Here is a 16,321-nt window from a genome sequence, read left to right as displayed (position 1 = left end):
TGTATCCGTTTTGTGAGGTTATTCTCAGATTTTTGGTTGTTCTCTGTTGCTCAAAGTCCTTATGTGGACTCCAGAGTTCTCCTAGAACTATTTTTGTTCTTGGATAACTATCTAACTGTTGGTCTTTGTGGGAGGACAGAGTCTGGGGTCTCTGACTCTGCCCTTTTATTGATGTCACTCTTTTCTCAGGTTACTGAAAGGATTCATTGTTGAGTTCTTTGTTGAGTCTTTGTTGAGCAAAATATCTTATCAACAGAGCAGTGACAAGAGGAACATTAACTTGGATCTAGCCCAGCTATGAAATCAACAAATTGCTGTGTCTATTTATATGAGACATGAACAATTAGAGAAGTGACTACAGCACCGCAAATGGTCATGTCAAGTCTTCTTCTAGGCTAGGAACCTTCACTTCTTATCAGTGTAATGAAGTTGTTTTCTCTTTATTCTTCAGCAGAATATTTTTCAATGAAAGTGGTTAAGGGATGAGATATATCTGTATCTGTTAGGAAATCTGGGGGAGAGCATGCTGAAGTATTTTGAAAATAATGTATCTTCAACTCAGGAACAGATGCCTCATTTCTGTTGGGTCTAATAGGGGGTCTCTATTGTACCCTTCGGAGAAGGCAATGACAACCCACTCCAGTACTCTTGCCTGGAAAATCCCATGGATGGAGGAGCCTGGTAGGCTGCAGCCCATGGGGTCGCTAAGTCGGACATGACTGAGCGACTTCACTTTCACTTTTCGCTTTCATGCATTGGAGAAGGAAATGGCAGCCCACTCCAGTGTTCTTGCCTGGAGGATCCCAGGGATAGGGGAGCCTGGTGGGCTGCTGTCTATGGGGTCACACAGAGTCAGACACGACTGAATTGACTTAGCAACACTGTACCCTTAGGACAACCTTCTCCCATGGTTCATTGAAAGAATTTGACAACCTGCCAGCTGTGTTTCTGGTTCCCCAAGTCTTCCTTTCTCTGCCCATCAGAACAGTTTTTCAGGCAAGTAAGCATTCCACATTAAATTGTGAGCTCCATTCTGAGTAAATGCCATGTTGATTAATCTTGGGTTTTTTTTCTGCACAAACCCAGTATAGTATCTGACTCAGAACAGTTCCTCCATAAATAATATTTAAGGAAAATCAAACCCATCTAAGTTTAATGCTATTACTTGAGGATTCTGTGGTCCTTAGAAGAAAAGAACTATTGATAAGTTAATCAGGTGAAAGGGTATGTATACTAGCTGACATGTTACCTCTTAATCTACCTACAGTGTACAAATGTCCAAAAAAGGCTCTCAAGAAGTGAATATGATTGTTGGAAATATCATACTGGCATATGAGAGCAAATAAAGTGAATTTTCCATGAAAACTGAATCAACTTGCAAACTTTAGATGTACAGACAGATTTGTATGTAGGCTGCCTATAAAGCCTAGTCTAGTCTATATGAAAGAATGATCTGTGAAACTTTAAAATATACAGAGTGACTCATAAACAGTAGAAAACTTCATAGATTCATTTCTTAGGTACTAGATTATATATTAACATGTAGTATGTACCAAATTATAGAGCTATACTGACATTTGGCTCCTTCCCATGTGGCTCAGTAGTAAAGAATTCACCTGCAATGCAGGAGACGCAGGTTTGATCTGCCAAGAAGATCCCCTGGAGAAGGAAATGGCTACCCACTCCAGTATTCTTGCCTGGGAAATTCCATGGACAGAGGAGCCTGGCAGGCTACAGTCCATATGGTCACAAAGAGTCATACACAAGTGAGCAAGTTAGAACACATGCATATAAATCATAACAATATTTACTGCTGCTCCAAAGAAGTGGGGTAAAACGTGTGCCCCTGTAAAGCACATTAGCACCAAGTGGGCCAGTGTGTCAAAGTATCCATCAGTCACTTTGGTGCTATCTTCAGCAAACCCCCAGAAAACCTAGGGGCTAACTAGGCATCTCTTCACCGTTGGTTTGGCACATTTTCTATAAACTGCTAAAGATGAAATTAGGTCCCTTACACCTGATGAAGACCCTGATGGAGGGCTGCTGGTGCTGCTGCTAAGTCGCTTCAGTCATGTCCAACTCTGTACAACCCCATAGATGGCAGCCCACCAAGCTCCCCCATCTCTAGGATTCTGCAGGCAAGAACACTGGAGTGGGTTGCCATTTCATTTTCCAAATGCATGAAAGTGAAAAGTGAAAGTGCAGTCTCTCAGTCATGTCCGACTCTTCGCGACCCCATGGACTGCAGCCCACCAGGCTCCTCCGTCCATGGGATTTTCCAGGCAAGAGTACTGGAGTGGGGTGCCATTGCCTTCTCCGCTGATGGAGGGATAGCAGACAAAATGATACCTAATGCAGTTTCAGTCATATAGAAAGGAATTTTGCATGTTACCTCATATTCACTGAAGAGGTTACATTTTATTGAAATGAAAAAGTGAACCACTATAATTTCCTACTTATGAGACAATGGAAACCAATGTGACACATGTAGAAATGCTGTCAAAAGTTAACATCATTTGTTCTATTTCTTGCACATGGGACTTTAGTTTTTTTATTTATTTATTTTTGTATGAACTTTGACAATAATCCCATATCAAATGGAGAGTGACTTTTCTCCTGAAACTTCACTTCCAGAAGTACAAGTCTCTGTTATTTCCTTAACAAGTTTGGAAATCACCTAATAAACATGTAACATGACATTGCATGTATGCTCAGTTGCTCAATAGTGTCCGACTCTTTTGTGATTCCATGGACTGTGGCCCACCAGACTCCTCTGTCCACAGAATTTTCCAGGCAGGAATACTGGAGTGGGTTGCCATTTCCTTCTCCAGGGGATATTCCTGACCCAGGGGTTGAACCTGAGTTTCTTTCATCTTCTGTTTTGGCAGGCAGATTCTTTACCACTGAGCCACCTGGGAAGCCCTTACCATGACATTTAGACTGGATATAATGTTTAAGGGCTTCCCCGGTGGCTCAGAGAGTAAAGAATCTGCTTGCAATGTGGGAGACCTGGGTTCAGTCCCTGGGTTGAGAAGATCCAATGGAGGAGGGCATGGCAACCCACTCCAGTATTCTTGCCTAGAGAATCCCCATGGACAGCGGAGCCTGTTGGGCTACCGTCCATGGGGTTGCAAAGAGTTGGACATGACTGAGTGGCAAAGAACACACCTAATGTTTAAACTTTGACCTACCTTTAAACCATTGACCACCCACATCTTCAGTTATCACACTGTAAATCTTTTCTCTTACAGAAGTGATGCATTCAGAACTTTGTGGTTTGTACCACTTCTTTCTTGAAGGCTTGAGGAATGCAAAGAACACAATCTGGCTGCTGTTCCTATCATGACAGTCTGGGATAAATTACTATAGGACTGAATGTGGGTGTATGGAATAAAGAATAAGTATTGAGCTTTTGTAAGATTATAAAAATAATTGTGATAGTTTTTTTATAAATTAGTTTGGCTATATGCTCATATATAACACAATTACTAAGTAATTAATTTTGAAAACTGTTCAATTATTTTCTGAATCATCCATATATGTGCCTGGGGTACAATCCTTCTTATATATTAAGACTGGCTTTGTGCTAGCCATCTACATATTTAAAATGCTCTAAGAAAATGTAAGTTTGGAATCAGGATGGAAAACCCCTCAGAAAGTCATTACTGTTTGCCCTTATTCTTTTATCCAATCTAGATGGATAATACCAACCTTTATGATGCTTTGCTACCAAACTTTATGGCCCTCTGCAATCCCCACCCCAAATTAGCACATATACACACATGAGTGTGTAAGTGCCCATATACGTGTACATACGGGTAAATATGCATCTTGAAACTGAGTATTCAGAGCTGCCAGAGACTAAATTATGCCTCTTCCCAACAGTTCTCTGAAGATCTTTATAACACCATTCTGGTGATATTTACTTAATTACACATCATAATTTCATAACTGTACATTGTAATTATATGATTCCATGTGTTTACACTCAACAGACAATTAGATATAATCACCCTTAGCACATAAATGCATGATGGCAAAAAGTTACTTTATGGAAACCAGGAGTCTACATAGAAAGTGAAGTGGATTTAATGCTATTCTGACATTTTCTGTTGGGCAATGATCATGATGTGCAACGAGCAAGTCACCTTGCATGAAGGTGGAGAAAGCTTTGGAAAAGTATTCTAACTGAAGAAAATGGAAGTAAAAAAAAATCAGGGAAAGCTTTTCTGGTTAGATTTGGAGGATCAGTTAATACTGAATTTGACTGAGTTAAATACTGAAAATAACTGATAATGGATTTCAGTTAATACTCAAATTAACATTTTAGAATTTTTATCTTTTTGACCATGTCAATACCTGTTTGGTTATGATGAATGGGAGTTTCATTATATGTAGATAGCCCATTTGAGGCACCCAGACTTCTATCTTTTCTGCATATGCATTTATTCACTCATTCATCCTTTGTTTGTAGTATGTATGTTGAGTACCAGTCACATACTGAGATATCAGTTAAACACTGGTCCATGTCCTCATTCTTCAGGCAGCACTATTGCCTCTGGTGTGTAGTGCTTTGACCTTCTTCCACAGTGTGAAATATTCATCCTCTTCCCATCAAAACTTCCCTGTGGTATGTCTGTCTTATATGGCTGGATTGTTATTTAGCTGGTAGTGAGTTGTCAGGGTCTCAGAAGTAAAAAACAAAACAACATATACTCAGGTATTATGGAGTTAAGTGATCATTTTAGTGCCCTGTCTGGAGCTCATCAATAGATTGATTCCAAGTGCTGTGTCTACTCAGACCTAAAGCTACAAGCCAAGGAGGCAGTGCATACCATCCTGAAGCAGAACACTCTCTTAAAGCCTGTCTCCACCACTTCCACTGGACTGTGTGCTCCTTAAGGAAATAGGTACCATCTGAATAATAATCAGTGTATGGGCCTTTTGTGGGACAAGTCATCTGGGTATGCTTGCTAAGCCTCTGAATGAAGAGGGTTCATAATAAGCAGGGTTATTCCTGCCTGTATTTCTTCTCTGTAATAACCAGAAGTGAACAATTTTCCACATGAGTACTCATCATACATTCTACCAATTCTAACATTCTTTATATCAGATATCTATAGTTCTTATTCTATTTTGCTTACCAGCTACAAATTATCATCACTATTCTAAAGGCGCTTGATTTAAATAGCTGTTAACTACTCAATTGGAAACAAATACTAGCCATTTTACAGTAAGCAAATGCCTAACCCCAAAGATAATCTACAATTTAAAGAAATTTTGCGATAAAATATTTTCTAAAAATAAAATTACAGAATTGTAGAATCTTGGAATACAAAGGAATTTAGAGGTCATTTGGTCTAGACTTCTAGTTTCCATTGAATATAGAAATCTACACTATTACATATTTAGAAGGTAGGCATTTTCAGTTCAGTTCAATTGCTCAGCTCTGTCCGACCCTTTGATACCCCATGGACTGCAGCACGCCAGGCCTTCCTGTCCATCACCAACTCCCAGAGCCTACTCAAATTCATCTCCATTGTGTTGGTGATGCCAGCCAACCATCTCATCCTCTGTCATCCCTTTCTCCTCCCACCTTCAGTCTTTCCCAGCATCAGGGTCTTTTCCAATGAGTCGGTTCTTTGCATCAGATGGCCAAAGTATTGGAGCTTCAGCTTCAGCATCAGTCCTTCCAGTGAACATTCAGGACTGATTTCCTTTAGGATGGACTGGTTTGATCTTCTTGCTGTCCAAAGGACTCTCAAGAGTCTTCTCCAAAACCACAGTTCAAAAGCATCAATTCTTTGGCGCTCAACTTTCTTTATAGTCTAACTCTCACATCAATACATGACTACTGGAAAAACCATAGCCTTGACTAGATAGAAATTTGTTGGTAAATTAATGTCTCTGCTTTTTAATATGCTGTCTAGATTGGTCATAGCTTTTCTTCCAAGGAGAAAGCATTTTTTAAATTCATGGCTGCAGCCACCATATGCAGCGATTTTGGAGCATCCCCCCCCCCTCAAAAAAAAGTCTCTCATTGTTTCCATTGTTTCTCCATCTATTTGCCATGAAGTAATGGGACCAGATGCTATGGTGAGTTTTAAGCCAGCTTTTTCACTCTCCTCTTTCACTTTCATCAAGAGGCTCTTTAGTTCTTCTTCACTTTCTGCCATAAGGGTGGTGTCATCTGCATATTTGAGGTTATTTATATTTCTCCTGGCAATCTTGATTCCAGCTTGTGCTTCATCCAGCCCAGCTTTTCTCATGAGGTACTCTGCATATAAGTTAAGTAAGCAGGGTGACAATAAACAGCCTTGACGTACTCCTTTCCCGATTTGGAACCAGTCTGTTGTTCCATGTCCAGTTCCAACTGTTGCTTCTTGACCTGCATACAGATTTATCAGGAGGCAGGTCAGATGGTCTGGTATTCCCATCTCTTGAAGAATTTTCCACAGTTTATTGTGATCCACACAGTCAAAGGCTTTGGCATAGTCAATAAAGCAAAAGTAGATTTTTTCTGGAACTCTCTTGCTTTTTCAGTGATCCAATGGATGTTGGCATTGTGATATCTGGTTCCTCTGCCTTTTCTAAATCCAGCTTGAACATCTGAAAGTTCACGGTTCACATACTGTTGAAGCCTGGCTTGGAGAATTTTGAGCATTACTTTGCTATTGTGTGAGATGAGTGCAATTGTGCATTTGTTTGAACAGTCTTTAGCATTGTCTTCTTTTAGGATTGGAATGAAAACTGACCTTTTCCAGTCCTTTGGCCACTACTGAGTTTTCCAGATTTGCTGGCATATTGAGTGCATCACTTTCACAGCATCATCTTTTAGGAGTTGAAATAGCTCAGCTGAAATTCCATCACCTCCATTAACTTTGTTCGTAGTGATGCTTCCTAAGGACTACTTGACTTCACATTCCAGGATGTCTAGTTCTAGAAGAGTGATCACCCCATCGTGGTTATCTGGTTCATGAAGATCTTTTTTGTATAGTTCTTCTGTGTATTCTTGCCACCACTTTAATATCTTCTGCTTCTGGTAGGTCCATACCATTTCTCTTCTTTATTGTGCCCATCTTTGCATGAAATGTTCCCTTGGTATCTCTAATTTTATTGAAGAGATCTCTAGTCTTTCCCATTCTATTTTTTCCCTCTATTTCTTTGCATTGATTGCTGAGGAAGTCTTTCTTATCTCTCCTTGCTATTCTTTGGAACTCTGCATTCAAATGGGTATATCTTTCCTTTTCTCCTTTGCTTTTCGCTTCTCTTCTTTTCTCAGCTATTTGTAAGGCCTCCTCAGACAACCATTTTGCCTTTTTGCATTTCTTTTTCTTGTTCATGGTCTTGATCCCTGCTTCCTGTATAATGTCACGAGTCTCCATCCATAGTTCTTCAGGCACTCTGTCTATCCAATCTATTTCCTTGAATCTATTTCTCATTTCCACTGTATAATAATAAGGTATTTGATTTAGGTCGTACCTGAATGATCTAGTGGTTTTCTATACTTTCTTCAATTTAAGTCTGAATTTGGCAATAAGGAGTTCATGATCTGACATGAGCCACAGTCAGCTCCCTGTCTTGTTTTTGCTGACTGTATAGAGCATTTAGTCTGGTTTATCATTTCAAGAAAGGCACTCAGTATTATACAAGGCAATCTCCTTTTTATTGACCTCCTTACATTGAATTGAACCATACCTCCTTTTAACTTTTCATTGCTTCTAATTGTACTCTGGGAGCTACACAGAATAAGTCTATATCTTGTTTCACATGATAGCTCTTCAGATAGGTAACTTCCATCATTTCTCAACTTCTGCTTCCATTTCTTTGTTTTTGCCATCTAGATATTGTCAGGTTTTCAAATATTCTTTATATGTTATAGTTTTAAAACTACTTAGCCCCATATATCTTGAAAATGAGAGATACCTTTTTCTGGATTGGCTTGACCAGGTCATAGAGGGGAGAGCCTTTAAAATTGTTCCCCTCTATGGGAAGATCTTTTTCTTCCTAAGTACAGAACTATTGTTTTTAAATTATTTGATTTCCATTACAGTCTACTGACATGTCTTTGAATCAAGATTTTGTTACATTAACTATCTGTTTTTACTTTAATTTATAAACATGTTCATGTTTGAGCTTTCTCAGATTCTCGAAGTTAATGAGAGAGTGAGTAAGATCTATAAGAGGAACCTGTTCATCCAAGTTGCCATTGATTTATTCTTCAGAATGCATACTCTGCCAATGGTCATCCAGCTTCATAAGTATCTACTTAACTGAGTCCAGTCAGCATCATTCCATGCAGTTGCCAGAGTTATTACATTCTTTTCTGAAATAGATGTGAATTGTAATTGTAACATTCAGCAAATCTGCCAGCCAAGTAACACTATGGAAAAAAGAAACAAACATGAATTTTAGAGAATACATATTGGCTGATTTCATAAATGCCCCCAAAGTCACCTACTTATTAACCCATTCTTGAATTTTTCTGGAAATAAATATTTCAATCAATTTTTCTCCTAGAATCCAACAATTTATTGCTTTTGAAAATTAAGATATTTATTCATGTTTAGTCTTCAGATTCCTTTCTCATTGCTGGTCATCTGTCAAAGACCAATAGGAGTAGTTTAGCAATTGTAAATAAACATTCTCTCCTTCACAACTGAATTAAATAGAGTCTTCCTTATATCAACCTAGTGTTGCTCATTATAGTTTTTAGATGCTACTTAGGATTTAATACCTTGTTGAGAATACTTTCTGAACCCTTCCAACATGAACATATTCATATGAGATTCACTTATTAGATATGCCTCTTTTTGTATTTTAATTAATTTTTTTTAATTGGAGGAGTCTCACTGTTTGTAGATGACATGATACTATATGTAGAAACCCCCAAAGATGCCACCAGAGAACTACTAGAGCTAATCAATGAATATAGTAATGTCGTGGGATATAAAATTAAAACACTAAAATTGCTTGCATTCCTATATACTAACAATGAAAAATCAGAAAGAGAAGTTATAGAAACAGTCCCATTTATCCTTGTAACAAAAATAATACAATTCCTGGAAATACCTACCTTAAGAAACAAAAGACCTATGTGCAGAAAGCTATAAGACACTGATTAAAGAAATCAAAGATTTCTTTGATTAAATTTTGATTAAAGAAATAAAAAATCTCTCAACAAACATGTCGAGAGAGATATCGGGTTCTTGGACTAGAAGAATCAATACTGCGAAAATGGCTATATTACTCAAAGCAATCTACAGATTCAATGCAATCCTTATCTAACTACCAATTGTATTTTTCACAGAAGTAGAGCAAAAGATTTCATAATATTTTTCAAAGCAATCTTGCAAAAGAAAAACAAAGCTGGAAAAATCAACCTTCCTGACTTCAGACTATACAACAAAGCAGCAGTCCTGAAAATGCTATGGTATGAGCACAAAAACAGAAATATAGACTGATAGAACAAGATAGAAAGCCCAGAGGTAAACCCGTGCACCTATGAGCACCTTATCTTTGACAAAGGGGGCAAAAATATACAATAGAGAAAAGACAGTCTCTTCAACAAGTGATGCTGGGAAAAGTGGACAGTTACATGTAAAAGAATTAAATTAGAACACTTCCTAATACCATGTGAGTATGAGGTGCATGCTCAGTCATATCCAACTATTTGTGACTCCATGGACTGTAGCCCACCAGGCTCTTCTTTCCATGGAATTTTCTAGGCAAGAATACTAGAGTGGATTACCATTTTCTTCTCCACGGGATTTTCCTGACCCAGGGATCAAACTGGCATCTCTTGCATTTCTTGCATGGGCAGGCAGGTTCTTTACCAGTTGAGCCACCATACAAAAGGTTAAACTCAAAATGGATTAAAGACCTAAATGTAAGACCAGAAACTAGTTATGCTTCTTTAGATGGATTTACAATGACTCCAGAAGCATGGAACTCCTGGGAAGCATATTCATTTAACCTACTCACCATAGATTAAATGAAACGTATTCATTTAACCTACAGCTGTAGGTTACATCTGACTAAAACTATGTTAGAGTTGTCCTAGCACCTTTTCAGTTCTTCACCTTTTCCACACTTACCATACACCAAGAATTTCTACATCTTTGCAATCCTTATGTATCTTTCTTATTGTACTGTACAGATAAGACAAACAGATAAACTTTTCATTGCCTTCTTTATTACTAGCTGGAGTTTCCCTTCTCCTTCTCATCCTCTTTTCCTTCTCATCCTGCTAGTAGCCCAGGGTTCTCATGCTGATTCCTAAAATCCAAAAATCTCCTTGTGGTGTCTCACTAGGCCTTGACAGGGTTCCATACTTTAGGCATTCTCTTAGGCTAATTTTCTCACAGACAAAATAGTCTCCTGGGTTTTTACTCTCTACCATGTAGTAGATAAATTAATTTCTACAATTAAGTTAGCTAACTAGGTTGTCACCCATCTCAGGTAAAATAATGTCAACCTGGAGGAAATGCGCTTGACTCAAGAGGCTGTTAAATATTGCTTTGGATGGTATTAATCGCAGACATCAAGGCATATTGGGGTAGGGGAGTGGCAGAAGTTATATTTTAAAACAAATCAACCTTCTAGTGGTGTTCCCGAGAATGGAACACTATATAGATACATTTACTTTGCCATGATACTTTGCAGGTAAAAGTGAGGTTGAGGTGTGTTTTGTTGACTTATGCCATGCTTGTGATAAATTGGAGAATGGGGAAAATACGACAGCAAATGTTTTGGACTCAACAGATTGAATTTCAAACACCAGTCTCCTCTGGACTTTTAACTGCAGTCTATGGTCTATTTCCTGGGTTATGATATTGGGCTGTAATGTTCTCATCATGGCTCTTTCTTCTCTAGAGGTAGTAAATAGTCTTGTGTCACCTTCTCAAGCCTCAGTTAGGCATGAAGGCTGGAAAAATACTCTTCTCAGTCCTGATGGGGTAAGAAAGAGTTAATTAGAGCAGAATGATTTTTTTTCTTCCCTGGCTTCAGCTTAAGTACATCTGCATTTCTCTTTTTCTGTATCACCTTTTCTCAATTCTGAATTTTCAGTGAGAGAAAAAGCAGCTGATGGCTGCTTCTTGGATGATAGGTTTCATGGCCACATTAGAAGCAATCCTGAGAAATCTGGGTGCTGGGATTTGTGACATATAATTGACAAGAATAGCCTATTTAATCAGAACACCTCCCACTTGGTGATTGTTAAAGAAAATCTTGATTTAAAAAGATACAACCATATGGAAAAGTACATTAAATCATTCTCTGCCGGAAAAATACATACATCACACACACACACACACACACACACACACACACACACACACAATCCACAAGCACACACGTAGGACCTTACTTCCTACATTTCTCCCTGTTTTGTCAATTTTGCCATCATAGAATCTAAAGTTGGAGTCAGAAGGAGAGAGAAAAGGTGCACAGTTGACTTGATATAATAATCTGTGGCCTTCTCATTCTATCTTCCTTTTTCTGTAGTTCTGCATAGCTCTATTGACATCTCTGGTACACTTCAGCAATGCAAGGGTCACATTGCATGTACAAGAAACTCTAGATTTAGAGAATTTAATGCTTAGGGACACTGGGAAATTGATAGAAGACAGGTAGTTAAAGCACTTAAAATAGGGTCTTCATATTCATAGCTTAATACCAGGAGCTTCAAAGAGGACAGACTGTTTCATATAGAAAGAATTGGATTTAAATCTAGCTTCCTGGCTCTTCCTCACTTAAACCTCTCTGAGCCTCTATTTTATCTGTATATTGTAGGATTACTGTGCATATTAAAGGAGATAATATATAGAAAGGAGCCTATTGAAATTTTGGATACAAAATAAAGATTAAAATAAAGTTTTTTCCTCAAGGAAATAGAGGAGGAAGTGATGGAGGGAGAATAAACCAATATTTATTGAAATTCTACATATTCAGTTGGAAATAAGGGCTCAGGTAGCATAAATAGTGTAGTGTTTTTTTGGAATTCTTACCTATACTGGATGATAAGCTCACCTATGGCATTCAATAAATTGAGGAAGGAATAAATATTTGCAAAATGATTTCTTGCTGACTACATAAGTGTGAGAGCACCATAATGTTACTGTTGTCATTTTTAAACGTTTTCAGCATCAGTCATTATGGAAGGGATTTTGTTCATAACCTGCTCCCAAACAAGTTTAATACCTTAGTTTTTGTGACTATATGATTCAACCAAGCTTTCTAAACTCAAATATCCTTAAAAAATTAACTTTATAACTGTAATTCCATTAGTATTTTTGTCTTAGTTCTGTGTTTTACTTAGATTTTCGTCATCAGTGTTTTTACCACAATGTCTACATTTCTGAAATAATTTATCTTATCTATCTTTATTTAACCAGATTTTATCATCAGGTAATTTTTTCATGGATAACTAGACTTGCTGTAGTCTCTGATGTTCTTGCTTGCTACAGATAGTCTTCAGCCTTTGTTCTGAAGGACATCTTGCCTAGATTGTATTTGGATCACTCATTACTTCAAACAGAACTTGGTAGATATTGTTTTACTATCTGTGGAGAATTCTGATATCAGCCAAATCTTTCCTCTTATACATAGTCTGTTTAATGCCTACACATGTTATTTCTTTTATTAACATTGAAACTCAATGATTTAATCAGATTGTTCATTGATTTGCATCTATCAATTTCTGTATCAATATATTTTGGGGAACATGTGTTCTTCTACAGAGTCAGTTCTTTTTTCAGAGAAATATTCTTGTAAAGCTTAATATGTATATTATGAATATGTATGCAATATATTATTATACACACACATAAACACATTTGGATCCCTGATTAGATTGTCTTTGCCTGATGCACACATATATGCACACACCTCAAATCTTATCTCCAATTGTTTTATTATATTTTTCTACTGGATTCCCTGTGATTACTTGAGGTACTTTCTTTTTTACAGTAATTCATCTGTTTTGTGAGCATTAATGTTTATTAGTTCTATAATGGTATTGTTTTGATCATTGGTTTGTTTTGTTATCTCAGTTGTTATTTCAATGTGGTGTCTTAATTTTCTCATCTCTGGGACATTATTTCAGTTCAGTTGCTCAGTCGTGTCCAACTCTTTGCGACCCCATGGACTGCAGCATGCCAGGCTTCCCTGTCCATCAGCAACTCCTGGAACTTACTCAAACTCATGTCCATCCAGTTAGTTATGACATTCAACTATCTCATCCTCTGTCATCATCTTCTCTTCCTGCCTTCAATCTTTCCCAGCATCGGAGTCTTTTGCAATGAGTCAGTCTTTCATATCGGTGGCCAAAGTATTGCAGTTTTGACATCAGTCCTTCTAATGAATATTCAGGACTGATTTCCCTTAGGTTTGATCTTCTTTCTGTCCAAGGGACTCTCAAGAGTCTTCTCCAACACCACAGTTCAAAAACATCAGTTCTTTGGTGGTCAGCTTTCTTTGGGGTCCAACTCTCACATTCATACATGACTACTGGAAAAACCATAGCTTTAACTAGACCGACCTTTGTCGATAAATTAATGTCTCTGCTTTTCAATATGCTGTCTAGGTTTCTCATAGCTTTTCTTCCAAGGAGTGTGTTTTAATTTCATGGCTGCAGTCGCCATCTGCAGTGATTTTAGAGCCCAAGAAGGTAAAGTCTGTCACTGTTTCCATTGTTTCCCCATCTATTTGCCATGAAGTGATGGGATTGGATGCTATGACCTTAGATTTCTGAATGTTGAGTTTTAAGCCAACTTTTTCACTCTCCTCTTTCACTTTCATCAAGAGGCTCTTTAGTTCCTCTTTGCTTTCTGCCATAAAGGTGGTGTCATCTGCATATCTGAGGTTATTGATATTTCTCCCTGCAATCTTGATTCCAGTTTGTTCTCTGGGACATTATTCCACTGAAACTGCATTTTTATTAAACTCTTTCATTGCATGAAGTACACAAAAGGTATGGTATTTTCTTCCTTTCATTTGAAGATGTCTGTTTTTTCACATTGGATTATTCATTCCTTTTTCCATGTCTTAAATTGGGTTCTTCAGAAACAGCCCCTGAGAGGGAAGATTCCTAGGTAAGTAATTTTTTAAAGTAGGAAGTACTGTCAGGGGAAATTCCAGGAGAAGCAAGAAAAGGACAGTGAGAAGCCATGCATTGATGTGTCTTAGGCAAAGACTTACAGAAGGTAGATTCAGCTTATGTAGAGAGATTCTAGAATGTAAATTACAGCTCAAAGTTCCCTCAAACCAACTCAAGAACAGCTTTCATACTCTTTTCACCTATCAGCCATTGACTAATCCCAGATTGATTGAGGTAGAGGGAGAGAGATCAATACATTCTTGAGAGCTTCCATTTCTGCTGGAATATAGGCAAAATAGAATCTAATGGAGAAGGAAATGGCAACCCACTCCAGTGTTCTTGCCTGGAGAATCCCAGGGATGGGGAAGCCTGGTGGGCTGCCGTCTTTGGGGTCGCAGAGTCGGACACGACTGAGGTGACTTAGCAGCAGCAGCAGAATCTAATAGCCTGAAGGGCAGACCTCTGTAAAAGAGCCTTTGATGAAAGTTTTTAGAAACAAATTCACCTCAAAGAAAAGGACACACAAAAAAACATGTAAGAAAGGATTTGAGGTGGTCTAGATGGAGAAGGAAATGGCAGCCCACTCCAGTGTTCTTGCCTGGAGAATCCCAGGGATGGCGGAGCCTGGTGGGCTGCCGTCCATGGGGTCACACAGAGTTGGACACGACTGAAGCGACTTAGCAGCAGCAGCAGCAGCAGCAGGAGGAGGAGGAGCAGGAAGACTGTCTGCTACACTTGCTATATTATTCTCATTTATTATTTTTAATGGGTTTGTGACCATGCAGTTCCTTTCATATTGCCTATTGGTCATTCTTACCATGTGTGAACTCTATTCAGGTGTTTCATTTTAGATGAAATGTTCTTTACTTAATATTGTATTTGAATCCTATTGTTCTTTATATCCCAAGTATATTTTGAGAAATGTGGCAAAGAATGTTTGGGTAGGTGGAAGGAAGAGCTTCACTGCTCACAGATATAACTTTGTGTGGATGGCATGGATTCTGCTGTTTCTTTGACAGTTGTTTAAGAGGTCATATATCTGGACTCAGCCCACCAACTTGGAGAATACATTGTATTCCTCTATGGGAATATGCTAGAAATTTTAGATCAGTTCTATAATTTGTTATGGAACCCTGAAAAATGTCACTGTTTTCTTGCCTTTGGTTAATTCTTGATGATTCTAAGTATGGACTCCTACTCTTAAAGATCTTACAGTTTTTCCCTGGGATTTTCAGTTTACTTTTGTCCAGATGTGAAGTTTGTTCATGACTATACTCTGAATCTGTTGATCTACTGCCTTTCCTCAGAATGAAATTTGTAAGAACACAAAGAACCCCACTATAATATTTTGTTTCTTTCTTTGGCTATCACTTTTCAAAGTTAATATTATAAAAAGTTTTTATTATTTAATTAATATGGATGATGCTCTGGAATTTCTTTTGCTCATTTATTTGTTCGTTTAAGGAGAGAGATTCTGTGATCTAGAGATTTATTCTATTACAAGTGAGATATTTACTGTCTTTTCAATCAGAAGTTTTCCTATTTGTTTTAGTAAAGTAGAATAAAATCCTTCCTATGAAATTTCCTTCATATGTTTGCATCTTTACCTCTAGCTTATGGATGTTGAAAATCACCCAATGGTCTTCTTTGCATCAGTCAGCTTTTGAACTGTATAATACTTGGGGTTATAAAAAATCTGATTAGGCAACAGTTTCTTAAAGAGTCCAGTCTCTAATCAGAGGAAGTAATTTTCAAACAACCTATAATTATAACGAAACTTAATTTTCGTCATAGACTTTCTGTGTTTTTTTTTCCCCAAGAAAGCAAAAGAGAATAGTCATTAGTCCTTTACACTCTCGCTCTGAATAGTTCATAATGATTCAGGTTCATTTCTTAATGAACCAAGGCCAGCCTCAGCTCTGCCTTGGTTCAAATATCATTTAAACTGAATGAGTGTTGCATTCATGGTGTCGACTATCATCTCTCTAGATAATGTCTAGGCTGCTAAATATGCTATCTAGATTATTTGGGTAATAGCAGAGAGAATGTGGAACTAGAAGTGGAGTATGAAGTATTTTCACTGTGACAAAGGATCACAGTCTACATAATCATCTTTAAACAGTTACACTTTGAATTGGATGGGAAATTCTGCATTGCCTATTCCTACAGTGTTAGCAGGCATCATGTGGTTAGCAATGGTTCCCAAGATGATATATCTGA

The sequence above is a fragment of the Bubalus kerabau genome, chromosome X, assembly GCF_029407905.1.
Source record: "Bubalus kerabau isolate K-KA32 ecotype Philippines breed swamp buffalo chromosome X, PCC_UOA_SB_1v2, whole genome shotgun sequence".
Taxonomy (NCBI): domain Eukaryota; kingdom Metazoa; phylum Chordata; class Mammalia; order Artiodactyla; family Bovidae; genus Bubalus; species Bubalus kerabau.
This window is presented reverse-complemented; position numbering follows the sequence as displayed.